This window comes from Camellia sinensis, chromosome 5 (genome assembly GCF_055761805.1).
Source record: "Camellia sinensis isolate YWXY chromosome 5, ASM5576180v1, whole genome shotgun sequence".
Classification (NCBI taxonomy): Eukaryota; Viridiplantae; Streptophyta; class Magnoliopsida; order Ericales; family Theaceae; genus Camellia; species Camellia sinensis.
Genome location: NC_138965.1, coordinates 60,900,686 through 60,916,040, shown reverse-complemented (window position 1 = coordinate 60,916,040; position 15,355 = coordinate 60,900,686). Strand labels below are relative to the sequence as shown.

Here is a 15,355-nt window from a genome sequence, read left to right as displayed (position 1 = left end):
GCCTCTGGGAATTGGAATGTGGTCTGCCGCCGAAAACGTTGCGTTAGTCGGCTCGTACCGTAGGAGAATGTGGGCCGCCCTCCCTTGTTTCTGAAGGCTTGGATGACCAACGAACTGTAGTGCGATTTTAATCTCCGCAAGCACAGCGTCGGCGGCTGAAACCAACACTTTCTTTAAATCGTTGCCTGCATGAACAAAACGGTTAGTACATGGAAGAAAAGTCAAATACATGTATGATAATAAATAAAAAAGAAAAACAAAAAACAAAAATGAACTATACGGCCACCTGGTTCGCTTTTTCGCCTTGGCACAGGATCTAGGCGATCTTCACCCTCGCCGAATTCCCAGTTGCCTCGGACAACGACCTTCACATCGTCAACACGCTTGCTAGAGCTGGCAAGCATAGTCACTAAGTGATGGTCCGTATCCTTGGCCCTGAGAAAATAGCGTCCCAGCCGGCTAGTAGACTTGGCTAAGGCATAACAATGCCGAATAGCAGGTATCCCTAGGTTAATCCTAAGGCGTCGATTCAACTCTATAATCCCCATTATGATTCGGAAAAAATTTACGTTAGGCTGGGAAGGGATTAAACCCCAGTGTCGAAGGACGGCCCTTAGAAATGGATGAAGGGGAAAATGGACTCCGCCCTTAGCAATCGATAGGAGAGGAAAGATGATTGTACTCTCATCAGTCCTCTCCATATCAGTGGTGCTGTCTGCCACGAGTGACAGATGGACGTTGTTGCGGATGGAATAATGGCGTCGGAAGCCGGAAATTCGACCCGCAGAAAGGAGTTCTTTCAAATGTTTTGCCATCCTAGCCAGTCTGAGGACTATATGGAGCTAAAAATAAACGAGGAAATGGGATTCGAAATGAAGGAGAAGAAAACTTACAAGAAGCAGAAGAGATAATGAGAGATAGGAGGAAGTTGCAGAAGTCACGAAATGGAGGTATATTGAAAGGCAAACCAGAAGCTTTGAGTATTCAAAAGGAACTTACACACGAAGGGACAACATAGTTTCAAATCGCATTAAATGAAGAACGCGTACGAAGAGGCAAGAAGATGTAATAATGCCTAAAAAGCATCTGCTTTGACATACGTTGGGATGAGGTTAGCCGCCGTTCTTTCTTTGACTTCTCAAATTCGAAAATAAACATGCCGTTCGAAACCAAACATGCCGAATAACTGGCGTTAATAGGATGTTTGGGGGGCAATTGTGGGAGCTGAATATTCTGGGGGGCAATAAGGCCGGATACAGGTATGAGATCAGTCAAGGACGGAATTTGTATTCGGTATTGATCCTAGTCGACCACAGAGCCGAATAAGATAATCGGCATTCCAACCAGCAGAACAAGAGCCGAATAAATAGACGTGCAATGAATCAAGGGTGGGCCCGACCCTAAGGCCCAAGGGAAAGAATATAAATAGAGGAACATCAGCCAAAGAGAGGTATGTGAGAACAAAGAAGTTTAACTTAAGATACAAGCAACCAAGAGAGTATACATTGACTTATCCGTCGGAGTGCTAATTCCGGCACCCCCGACCGGAGTGTTCATTCCTTTTCAGGTGACTAGCTAAGGATCTCAAGCGTCCCATTGGATCGAAAGAGTATTTCCAAACCACTTCCCTACACTAGTATACGAGTGTAATACATACACTTAAGCCATTCAACACAGCAGTAACCTCTACTAATTAGATGCATTAACCATTCTTGCAAAATGTGCTCCGTGTAGCACCGTTCAACAACAGGTTTTCTTTCATTTCCAAAATACAATATGAGTTACTAATCATCAAAACCATAACTAGTTAATGGTTATCGTTCACCCAAACTATCTATCCAACGACAATCTCATAACATGAACAACATTTACAATCGTTCCAATTTCTTTCTGACAACATAGTTCACAACACACAAATAGAATTGTCTATTCACAATGTCCATCGACAACTATTGTTAAATAATCTAACACACAAACCCTACATATGGCATCTATTAATCAACAAACAATACCATCCTTCACCGATGGCCAAGGACAAAATCAGTGTTTTTAAAGGCTCAAGGCGCAACAAGGTGCCGAAGGTCTCTTGGGGCCTAGGCGCAAGGTGAGGTGCGGGCTTTATTGAAGTAAGGCGCACAATCTTAGTAAAAAAATAGACAAATTAACATAGACTAATGATTCATAGTATGTTAGTACTAAGACAATTTATAAATAAATAAATAAATAACTGAGGCAAATTATAGAATAATTCTCAAAGTTATAAAAATACATATTGCATAGCATTTAAAATAACCCACATTTAACCAACCCCCGCCCCCCCACAACACACACACACACACACACACACACACAAAAATAACCTAACATCCAAAGCATAAATATATAACAGCTACTAATCACTCTGTTTGGTTTTGATTTCCAAAATCCACTTTTCAGAAAATAATACCTTTTGTTTTCCGTATTTAATTATAAAAGTGCATATTACATAGCATTCTAATTTTCAAAGATAAAATAATCCACATTCCACAAAATATATATATATATATATATATATGAAGCTTTTTGCAATTGAAACACTGAAAAGGATTTTTTTTTTTTTGGTAAGTTGATGTTCATTTGAAGCTTTTTGTAAGTGAAACCATAACTAAATTTATGTAGCTAATCAGTGTTTCCAAATTGAAAGTTAACTGGCAAACAAAGTAGTGTCATATCATCAGATTAAAAATTCCAAGTGCAAGATGATGTCACACTTGATGACATTCTCAACTAAAAAAGAAAATCAATTGTCTCTATTTGCTTATAAGAAGAATAACCCAGCCCAATACATTGAATAAGCAAAAGAAAAAGAAAAAATAACACGGAGCAGCGAAGAAGCAAAAAAAAATTGAGACAAATGCCAAAAAAAGAGGCAGCGAAGAAGAAGAAGAAGAAGAAGTAGACAAAGAAGAAGAGAAGGAGAAGAAGAAGAAAGCATTGAAGAAGAAGAACTACCTAGTCCAAACAAGACGAGACAAGCCTAAGGGAAGAGACACTTAGACATCGTAAGGTTTCTTCGGAAAAAATGTCAAAGAAGAAGAACCCAGACAGCGAAGAAGAAGAGAAAAGGAGAAGAAGAAAAAGCAAAAGAACTCACCCGGGCTATAGACGGGACTAGACGAGCCGAAGGGAAGAGAAGAGACACCACAAGATTTCTTCTTTCTTTCGAATTGATTAGCACATTTCAAATTGATTTGGGGCTGGCTATTGAGTACTATAGCTCAGAGTTCTAATCCTTTGTGATTGAGGCCTTTAAAAACACGATATCAACCGGTAGATTCAATTAAAAACCAAAAAAGAACAAGTCGCGAACAGTCGCATGCAAGGTTCTAAAATGCGGTTGCGATTGCCGTAACGGTGGCGGTGGCGCGGTTGTGGTTGCGGTTGCGGGTGTGTAAAGGCCGTAGCGTAACAGTTGCGGTAACCGGAACCGTGAATTTTTTTATTTTTTGCACAATTTGAAAAAAACTTACCGATACGCATATTTTTTTTCCATGATCATATTTATTGGGTTTTAAGATAACTATTGATTAATTTTTTAAAATTTTTAAGTATGATCCAATATATTTCATATTTTTAAATCACTATAAACTGAGTTCTTTACATTTTATTTTAATAATTAATGACTTTATATTATACAAAAAATCAATCACTAACTATTATATATAAGATAAACAATGACAGAAGTAAGAGAATAAATAAGAGCGTAAAAATATATATATATATATATATACATATTTTAATCAAGCCAAATAGATAATGACCACACTTATTATTATTATTATTACTTTCAAACAATATATAGATAGACACACACAAACAAAATAGTTGAGTGATATCAGCTGAATAGAATAGTATAGTTCTTACAGCTTCAACAAATCAATAACATGTTCTTTATCTTCCCTCTTCTCTCTCTCTATCTCTTGCTCCTCCATCTTCCCTCTTCTCTCTCTATCCCTCTTCCCCCATTTTTAACTTTTTTTTGTGTGTTTTCTCGAAAAATAGTTCAGAACCGTTACGTAACGGTGCATAACAGGCCGTTACGGCTGTTACGGTACCGTTACGACCGCTATGGCAGCCGCTATGGCCGACACACTTGTGAATCTCAATCACACTGCAAAAGTAGCCGTAACGGGTGACGGTAATCACCATAACCGTTACGTAACGGCGTTACGTAACGGTTGCGGCCGCTTTTTAAAACCTTACACGACTTGCGCCTTTGTTCGCCTGGCCAAGTTGCGCAAAAGGCGCGTGCCTTCTTCAACTAGCCTCGCCTTGGGTTGCTTCAGGCGCTGCACCTGCCCCTCGTTGCGCCTTTCGCCTAGGCCTTATAACACTGGACAAAACTCTACGGACTCCAATTACATAATTAAAAGCATAAAGGTAACAACTCCGGCAATATGGTTCCTTAGCTCTCCTCTGTTCACTGTTGTAATGCTCTTTAGTCCTAGTGCTTATTGTGTTAGTGCTCTTGCTTTATATGTTTCTCCATGTAATGCTTTCTCCATATAATGCTTTCCTGGTTCAGTTAATTTATAAGATATATGAAAGAATTAGGGAACATAAAGAATGACTTGGCCAATCGATCCAAATTTCACAGTTGTTATACCATGAGAGTTTACAGGGGGAAAAGTTCAAAACTGAGGATTGAGCAGAAGATTATCATCATTCAGATTGATGAGTCGTCAAGAGGGAGGTTAGTAGAGATCATTGAGAGAAATCGGTCACGAAGTTTTTCCTTGAAGATTGACTTGGGAGTAGTTTTTTGGGCAATGCAAATTCTAAGAGAAGCATGGGGGAAGATTAGTGAAGGCAAACTCTTCAGCAAATATAGTAGTAGTTTAGCAGTTTTTTGTTTACAAAGATTCAACAATAAGAAAGGTTTCTTTATTGAGATATCCAAATGGGTGGTAGGGGAGAAACGAGCAATATCATTGTTCCGGCGGGGAGTAATGATTGTGCTTGGGCAGACATGGCTCAGATGCTTGGAAATACCATTAATAGGGACCTCAATGACGAGGAATGAGGAAGAGATGAGGAGGAAAGGCAGGGAAGACGAGAGGCAGAGAGAGGTTGCAAAGGACTAGGGTCGCAGTGGAGGACCTCACGTCGAATGGTAGAAGGTCAAAAAATAGGGACGAACAGGGCAAGACTGTATGCAAATTTATTTATAGATGAGACATCAAAGCTTGAGATGATTTTTTCTTATTCAAATATGGATTGTATTGTGGTATGCACTAGGACTGATTTCTTTGTTAGTTGGGCTCAAATTGAAAAGGAATTGAGCAAGTATCTAAGGAAGACTATTGTTCTTCGTTCGTTTCAGTTAAATCGAGCTCTGTTCCTTTCCACTAACAGAAATGAGGCAGAGATCATTGGTAATTATGGTTTGCGATTCTTCGACAGAGGCATAGCAGTGAAGATGGAAAAGTGGGTGGAGGAATGGCATAGCTATTATGGGGTTATTGCATCATATGGAGGTTGGGTTGCTGTCTATGACCTACCTTTCAACTTGTGGAATCATGACACTTTTGACTTGATTGGAAAGAAGTGTGGAGGATTATTGGAAGTCAATCAAAGAACCAAATCCTTCAAAAATCTTTTTGAAGGAAGATTGAAGGTAAGGGGTTATGAGTGTGGATTTCTGCCAGCGATTTTGAAGTTAGAGCTGGCCGGGTTCTCTATTAAAGTCTGATAGGAAAAAGGAGGATCATCGGCAATGGATTTTCTGGCAAGATTTCTCAAGCAGCCCAAGTTGCAGAAGTGGGAAAGATGAGAAGTTAGAAGGGACAGGATTGATACGTGGCAAAGACGACAGGGCAAGACAGTTAGATCATTCGAAGAGTGATTATGTTGGAATCGAAGAGGCGCCAGACAATCAGTCGAATGATTCTGCTCTTGGGGCATCGGGTGAGGAGGGAAGGAAAGAGATACATGGGGTTGGGTTAGGTGATGGGCTGAATAATGATTTGGCCTAGGGTTTAGCAAATGGGTTACATGTGGATGGTGGGTCAAGACTAGAAATGTGTCATCGTTTTAGTGAGCTTGGGCCAAATCATGGTCTTGTCATAAGACCTATGGGCCAATCTTCTTAGACCCAGGGTTTTACTGTCATTCAGATGGATATTGGGCCGGTTACTGTTAATTGTCGTTTTAGAGAGATTGGGCCAAATCATGGTCCAATCATAAGACCTATAGGCCAATCTTCTCAGACCCAGGGTTTTATTGTCATCAGAGGGTTATTGGGCTAAACACTGTTAATGGGCCACACATTAACAACAACAAAGTTAGGCTGTATTCTAGGGTGGATGTGGGTACGCCTCATGGGTCAGGTCATGAGGAATTACCAGCTAGGGATTTTGTTGAGTCGATTGACGAGCTTAGTGGAAGAGAAAAGGAGTCGACGAGAGCTATTGAGGAAGACGATGCATAATGTAATGGGAAAAGGATCTTTGAAGACCCAAATTCACACCTTAACGAGTCTGAGACCCAACTGGGCTTGGCGGATATTATCGACCGATCGAAAAGTGACGCATTGCTATGTGGATTCCCGAAAGGAGGTTGCGACATGGAGATTGAGGTTGAGTTTCGCGATGATGAGGCCAATGGAATTGAAAGGCTAGTGTGTGATGTGGAGGGGGAATTTACTCCCCATGAGGTGTTGCAGGCTCTCGATGAGTATGGGTCGACTGATAGCTCTAATGAATTAATCGATCAAGTTGAAAATGAAAGCAACAAGGTTCGAGAGGAGGACTTTGATCCTAAGCTCAACTAGTTTGTCCAAGATGAAGAGATTCTGACTTCCTCTTGCAAGGAGTACACTGAGGTATTAGAGTGTGAGAAGGTCCTCAACTTCAATTCAGCTGAAAAGGTACGTGACTCTTTTGAGCGGGACAACATGTTTTCTTCACTTTCAAAACATAACTAGAGTCTTCATTCTGAGTCAGTTTCTGGGGAAGGGGTGCACGATGTTCTTGGTTCTTTACAGTCCAATAGAATGGTTTCCATTAGGGTTGATTCTGTGTCGCATTTACCCTTAAATAGATGTATTACCAATGACCGTGTAACTCATATTGAGATTAATGAGGAATGTCACACAAGTGGTTGTTCGAGGGAGATATCTCTAGCAATCATAGGCTTGATGAGAATAGAGTTTGTAGGGAACAAGTAGATGAGACATAAAGGTGGTTGAGAGATATGAGCAAGTATGTATCCTTCCCCCTAGAAGAGGGGAATGTGTCTTATTTTGCGAATTTGCTAGATACCTTAGGGTTATCTTTGGTGAGGAACAATGGAAAGATTTTTGAAAGTAAGAAGAATGTATCTGTGAATAGGGAAGTAGTAGTCGTAGGACTATTGGGCAAAAGAGAGGAGCAAGGGAGTTGAGGAATCTTGAAAGCGGTATTAATTATGAGGGAAGAGAGACGGGTTAAGGGGCAGTGATGGTTTTTAATGAAGATTCTAAGCTGGAATGTTAGAGGACTAGGGTCCTATAGAAAGAGGGCAGTGATTAAAGAATTCTTGAAAGTTTATCAGCTGTATATTGTGATGCTTTAGGAGACGAAGAGTGAATTGTGTGATAGGTCTTTGATTAAAAGTATTTGGGGGGTTGCATTTTCGTAAGTGGGCCTTTTTAACCTTCTTGTGGGAGGTCGGGGGGAGTTTTGATCATATGGGATGAAAGGGTAGTGACGGAGTGCGAGACCATTCTTAGGGAATTTACATTGTGAGGTGCTAGTGATAGACTTCACAAAAACTTAGTATCCTTCATAGGTTCACTAAGGCTGGGGTTGGATATCTCGTTGCTCACCTATATACATATATATAACGGAGTGAGCTAACGCCCAGTGAATAACATCAAAGTAAAGAGATTATATGAATGAGTTCTTTTAAGTAACATATGCAATCCCATATCATAAACAATTTGTAACGGAATGACCTTGGGTCCAACAGATGGCGGAACGACCTTGGGTCCAACAGATAACAGATGTACAACACAGAATTGATCATATCTTAATGGAATGACTTTGGGTCCAATCATATCTTAATGACCATTTGGTCAACTCATAACAGATAATCAGACTTATTTGATATTCAGAACGACCTTGGGTCCATCTTGTCAGATATACAGAATGACCTTGGGTCTAATTCAGTTATACACAGTTGTGTCATATCAATCACAGTCACAGGTATCATATTGATTAGATAGATAGAAACTCATTCACACTTGCAAAATCATAAGTTCGAAAAACATACCACAGTAGGATATACAAAAAATAGAGTAATTAAGAAAATATCTTTACTAAGATATTACTCACAGTGATTTGGTTGTTGATTCGTCCTAGTGGATGATCCTACACAATTCATAAACATACACACATTGAATTACATTGCTTAACCGGATTGTTCTTTAACTTATTCAATTCTCTTAGGCTTCATTCTAACTCTTTAATTCGTTCAGGATGCTCAATATAAGCCTAGGAATGCTCAAAAATCAGAATGCTAGAATGAGTAAAACATGGTTTTCTAAAATATGCTGAAACAGGACAGTTCGCTCGAGCGCAACATTGGTTGCTCGAGCGGTCAACATGGTCTACAAAAATACTGGATGGTCCGAATCTAGGCTTGATGTTCGCTCGAGCCTAGGTGCAAAATAAAAGGCGGTCGCTCAAGCCAACTGCAAATGTCTGGAAAAATGCTGGATTCATGAAATGTGCGCTCGAGCGACGGATTGTTTGCTCGAGCGGTGAGGCAAAATTTTGGAAATTTCATAACATAATTGAACTTCAAAGCTTGTATTTTCAAATCAAATTCTTACATGGCTTGTCAAAACATTGAAAACACTTAGAAAATCTTTTAAGAACATGAATACAAAGCCAATTTGCAAAATCAAAGCTCAAAACTTCAAGAATTCAAACTCAAATGATCATGCATGTATTTCCATACTGTTTTGCAAAGCTTCAAAAACATGCAATTCATTGTCATAACTTTGTAAATCATGGAATTGAGCTCTCAAACTTGATAATTCATGAATGCATGTATAAGATGGCTTCAAAACTCAACATGGATGAGATGAATCATGCTCAAACTTATGAAACTCTACCAAATTATGCATGCAGGCATGCATAAATTGACTCTAAATTCAACAATCTTAGCTCAATTCTTGTAGTTAATCACATAATCCTTTTGAATTCACATATTTGATGGTTTAAACTCATGAATTAAGGTATAAACCCTTGCATATAATCTTCAAGAACACTAATTCTAGCAAGAACTTAAGTTGTTCTACCGAATTCTCCAATTTCCTTGTCAAATTTCAAATTCTCTAGCTCCCTTTCTCTCTCTCTCTCTCTCTCTCTCTCTCTCTAACTTGTACAATCTCAACCAAATAAGATGGTGAGTTCAATTTCTTAATTATATTATATACTAATTAGCTTAATTATCACTAATCAAGGATCAAGTAAATAATTAGGTATAAGACTAATTAATTAAAACTTAATTTTTCTGAACTAAATCAAATTTTAATCAAACTTTCTAATAGGCTCTAAAAATTATGTTGATCACAATAAACCAACCAATTTTGGTTTCTGACGCCATTAAGGCCTTTAATTTTCAGATCATAACAAAAATCATAACAGATTTTTCTACGATCAACAGGTATGTAGTCAAAACCATATTAATGACATAATTATCATTCAAATTCACACTTAGCACATAAGCACATGCAGAATTAAGGAATTAAAAGCATAATACATGACGAGGTTGTCACACTTCATTGCTCAAGCTATGACTTCAACTAACACTTATGGCTTGAGCGCACACTTCATGGTTCAATCAATCACTTCAACAAATTTGTCTTGCTGGGAAGTGTTGGTCTCCAATACACTTGGCCTTAGGTCTATTTCATGTGGATTCATCCCAAGTAAAAACCAACACAAAACCTAAAGAATTACAACAAAAAAGTGTTTGTCCAAGCGGAATAGCCAAACAACTACCTAGACACAAGTACTATAGAACAAACAATCTCTCCTTTTGGTGATTCCATGACACAATACATCTAACAAGATAATCCTAAGCCCAACAAATACAAGAGAAAGGTGGACACAAGATAAGAACGGTGAATTCCTCTGAGAAGTTGCAAAACAACTGTTAGAATAATAGAAAGATATGAAATATATGCACAGAGATAGATATAAATGGAAATAATGACCATTCAAAGATTTTCAAAACTTGTTTTCAATTTTTGAGACTTTGATCTTTTTCATGCACAAGTTCCCTCATGAGTGAGTTGCAAAATATTCCAAGCATCCTTAGCTGCCTCACAAGTAGAGATATACCTAAATTCTTCCATATTGACACAAATAAAGAAATGCTATGAAGAGCTTTGCTATTCCAATTCTCATTTTGAAAATTTGTTTTATCTCATTTTTCAATAGGTATATGCATAGTCACATCATCGACAAGAACAGTAAATGCTTTTTAGCCGTTGACCACAGAAAGCCAAACCTTACTATCAATAGACTTCAAGTAAGCTCTCATTCTAACCTTTCAATCAACATATTTCGTGATATCTAACATGATAGGCATGAATACATGATCCTTATGCATATCCATGTTTGCAATTCAAAGAATCAACACTCAAATAAAACATACTATTTGAAGAGTGCCTGCTCTTAATACCAATTGAAATCCCTAGTGAAGCACAACTATGGATTTGCTTAAGGATCCAAACAACCAATTCAAGGAACTATGATTAATCAAAATAGTGTTGATTCAATTAAAAGCCTAAATCTAGAGATGTGCAATGAACCAAATCCATCACACAATTGCTATAAGATGTAAGCAATCAAACACAAAAGGGGAAAACAATTTTAACGTGGAAAATTACAATTGAATTTCTTCAATTGTGGAAAAAAATCAAGTACTATAAAGATCAGTGATTAGAAGAGCTAGCTTACAACCCCTTAGATGAATCCACATCTCTCGGATCTAAGACAACTTGCCAAGTCCAAGTTCATCACTCCTAGAACTTGATATCCCTCACCTTGAGACACCTTGTCAGAATCCATCAATGATCTTGCCGAAATCCACTGACAAACACCCAAATTGCCTTTGGGAAACATCAAAGGACTTCCAAGATAAAAGTATGAAAGATTTGACGTTTAGTCACCCTCGAAGAGTTCAATCAATCACCAAGGATCCATAAATCTCTCAATTTCTTTAGGGAATTGAAGTTCTCTCACCCCCCCCATAAGCTTAGATCTAATTTTCATGCATAGAGAGAGAAGCCCCAGTCAGTTAGCCCTAATATTGGATCACATCGCGCAAGAAAAAGTGACGTGACCGATCTTGATTGCTTGAGTAGACACTTCATGGCTCGAGCAGTCACTTCAACAAATTTGCCATGCTAGCAACTTGGCAAGTCTTGGACTCCAATACACTTAGCCTTAGGTCCAGAACATGTGGATTCATCTCAAATAAAAACCAACACAGAACCTAAAGTATTAAAGCAAAAAAGTGTTTGTCCAAATAGAATTGCCAAACACCTAGACACAAGGACTCTAGGACTAACATATATCATTGTGTCTATTATCATGTTTATTTTTATTATTGACTACAATATTGATATGTATGGCATATGATTGATAATTGGAAATTGGAAATTGAATAAATTTAAATAATCCACTTGGTAAGTTTTAATTGGTAATGTAAAAATTGATGTATTATTGATTGATATATATTGATTTCAATTACAATGATTCATGATTCCTATATATAGAAGAGGGTGAGTGTGTAGTAGGTAAGGAGTAGGTGAAGTGGAGGTGGTAGTGGTGTAGTGGGTTAGGTTTAGTGGAGTAGGTGAGGTGGTAGTGGTGTAGTGGGTTAGGTTTAGTGGAGTAGGTTTAAGTGGGTGAAGTAGGTGGAGAGTAGGTGGATTTTAACAGCCCCCCGCAAACTCAAGGGGGATAGGAACTAACCAACTTGAGTTTGGAGAGAGTAACAAAACAAGAAAATACATAAAAATAAAAGAGGATAGGAGACACTGTATGGTCGTGTCAGACCATTGGTGAAGACACTGGATGGTGGTGTCATAACGTTGTAGAGGACACTGTATGGGGGTGTCATAATGTTGTAGAGGACACTGGATGGCGGTTTCAGACCGATGTAGAAGACAGTTTATGGGGTCATATCAGACCGTTGTAGAAGACAGTTTATGGGGTCATGTCGGACCGTTGTAGCAGACAATGTTGTGACAGTTGTTGTGACAGTTTACGGAGTCTTGCTGGACCCTTGTAGAAACTAACCGGAATCAATGTCGGGACAGTTTACAGAGTCTTGTCGGACCCTTGTAGAAACTAACCGGAATTAATGTCGGGACAGTTTACAGAGTCTTGTCGGACCCTTGTAGAAACTAACCGGAATTAATGTCGGGACAGTTTACAGAGTCTTGTCGGACCCATGAAGGAGCTAACCGGAATCAATGTCGGGACAGTTTACAGAGTCTTGTCGGACCCTTGAAGGAGCTAACCGGAATCAATGTCGGGACAGTTTACAGAGTCTTGTCGGACCCTTAAAAAATACACTGTATGATGGTGTATATAGGCTGCCCAAATATATATATATATATGGATATATATAGTGAGCCCTCAAAAGGCGCGCCCACTTCATCAAAAGGCGTGCCCGACAGAAAGCGTCGAGCCATCAAAAGGTGAGCCGGAGACGCGGCGAGGCACGTGAGCGACAGAGTGGCGTGTCGGCCGCGTCGTCAGTGTCGATATAAACCAATGCGGAGGCTGTGGAAACCAAACCAGGCTGAAACCTCTGAACATTGTCAGATTGAAACACTCTGAAAATACTCTGGATCCAACCCTTCTCTGAAAAACTCTGCATTTTCGGAGAGAGAAACTTTGTAACACTCTGTAACCAATCCTTCTCTGAAAGTACCAGTCGGAAATTGCTGCATCGCTGAAACACTCTGCAACCCAAAAACATGGCCTCGTCTTCCCGTTCAGCTACCCAGAATATGGCCTCTTCGTCCCGTGGTCTGCTCACTCTTTTTCCCGACCTCAACGAGTCAACAAGAGAGATAACTGGTGCGGTGGCACTGGAAACTCAACCAAGCGCCCCGGAGTTTGCTCCGTTGAACTTTCCTATGCGGTCTGTGGAGCAAAGAATGGCAGTGCAGTCGGATGTGGAGGCCAATCAGTATACATTGAAGTCATGTGTGGAAACCATGACTGCGGTTACAAATTTGTCGAACCGGCTGCAGAGTAGGACAAATGAGGTGCAACAGTTAAACGCCCAACTAGCTCTGCTCCAACGCATGTATAAGGATGCGCGAGCAGAGACAAGTGTGCTAAAGGCGGAAAACAAGGAGCTGAAGCGGAAGGCCACCGTGATGTTCCGATTTGGAGGGCCGCCATATGCTGCAGTGGAGGAGCAGGGAGTAGTGATCATGCCCAGTGGAGTGGGAAACACGGAGGCAACACCGGCAAGGGCCGTCCAGGACGGAGGCAAAAAGAAAAGACCGGCGGCAGAGTAGAGAAGAAGTGAGGTCGATGTGTGGCCGCTGCAGAAAAGAAAACAAAGCTTTTGTTGTTGTTTGTTTGTTTTTTTTTTTTTTTTTTTTTTTTGTGTAGAAATGTGATGGGGGTTAATTCCCTGTCATGAATAAAACGATGTGTGGTGTGTTTTGGTTTATGATTTGTGTTTTTTTTTTTTAAATAGATATGTGATAAAATAAATGAAATTATAAAATCAATGGGGAACAGGTTGGCAGAAGAAAAGTTTAAAAGAAATGATGGGAAATATTAAAAGAAATGTGAGAGAAATGATGAGTGTAATGTGATGATGATAAAAGAAAATAAAAATCATGAAGAGACATGCCACGTGAGTTAAAGAATAAAAAATAAAAAAAAAGAAAAGGTTGAAAGATTAAAAAACCAGAGGTGCATGTGTGAGTGTGTGGATCTCTTGTTTATATTAAAAAACCAGAGGTGCATGTGTGAGTGTGTGGGTCAAGATTATATATTATAAAACTAGTGTGTGAATTTGTGAGTGAAGATTATATATTATAATAGAGTATAATGGCAACAGCTTTATCAAAAGGCCACCCTCATGGCTACTCAAAGCACGTGATCGCAGAACACCCCAAAGAGAGAGAGATTAGAGGGAGAGGGAGAGAGACAGTGGGTGAGGTTGTTTTGTTTTTTTTTTATTTTTTTATTTCTTTGTTGTTGGTTTTACGCATCAATATATATAACTATATGTATCAGAAGTGACTCACTACAAAGTATGAGCCCTCAAAACAGGTTCACTGGGAACGGGGAGGAGAGCGATGGCAGCGGCGGTGGAGGTAGGGAGGTCGTCTTCGCCATGGCTTGGAGGGTCGACCCGGAGCTTTTAGGGGCCCTAGGCAAGCTTCGGTGAGTATGGTGATGGAAGAGGACGGAAGTGATGGTGCTGGTAGACAACGGCGGCTGATGGGCTGGCGGAGAGTGAGTGACGCTGAGCTTGAGGGTCAGAGTTTCTGTGAGGACAGTGGAGAAGAGAAAAGAGCTAGTGTATGCATAGCAGTTGAAGAAGGGAAATTTCAAGGTATGTGCAGAAAATTCGAGCGGACTAGGTTGAGGTCCGGCGGACGGCTAAGGTGAGGTTGCCGCCCGCCGGTGAAGCGAAAATATTAGGTTCTAAACCTGCTCTGATACCATGTAAAAATTGATGTATTATTGATTGATATATATTGATTTCAATTACAATGATTCATGATTCCTATATATAGAAGAGGGTGAGTGTGTAGTAGGTAAGGAGTAGGTGAAGTGGAGGTGGTAGTGGTGTAGTGGGTTAGGTTTAGTGGAGTAGGTGAGGTGGTAATGGTGTAGTGGGTTAGGTTTAGTGGAGTAGGTTTAAGTGGGTGAAGTAGGTGGAGAGTAGGTGGATTTTAACAGGTAATTTGTTTGAGAATTTGGCTTATTCATCCTTGTCTAGGCACAAATGTGTTAATCTCCACAATTTCGATTTACAACTTGTAGCTCCATTTACAAGAGGTTGAATTCGTATATATCATTGTGTTAGCAAAACACATGCCAATAATTTCATGAGAAACACTTCATGGTGATTGAAACAACGTGCCAACTTTATTGCATTGATGTTGATTCTAGTTTCGATTTAGTGCCTTGTAGTTTCCCTGAGAGGTTACGTTATTAAGGAATGGACCTAAGAATGAAATCAAACTCTCACACCCTCCTTCAAGTGCAGTCCTTTGTTACAAGTGAAGGTACTAATTAACACTAAATAGGGTTGCACAAACACACATGAA

The 15,355-nt window shown here is 39.6% G+C and overlaps 1 protein-coding gene across 2 annotated transcripts in view; it reads left to right on the top strand.

Annotated features, from left to right (window-relative positions):
• LOC114290252 (putative uncharacterized protein YDL057W) overlaps nucleotides 1-15,355 on the top strand; it is a 54,509-nt gene that overhangs the window by 17,248 nt on the left and 21,906 nt on the right. The gene's annotated exons all lie outside the window — the stretch shown is intronic.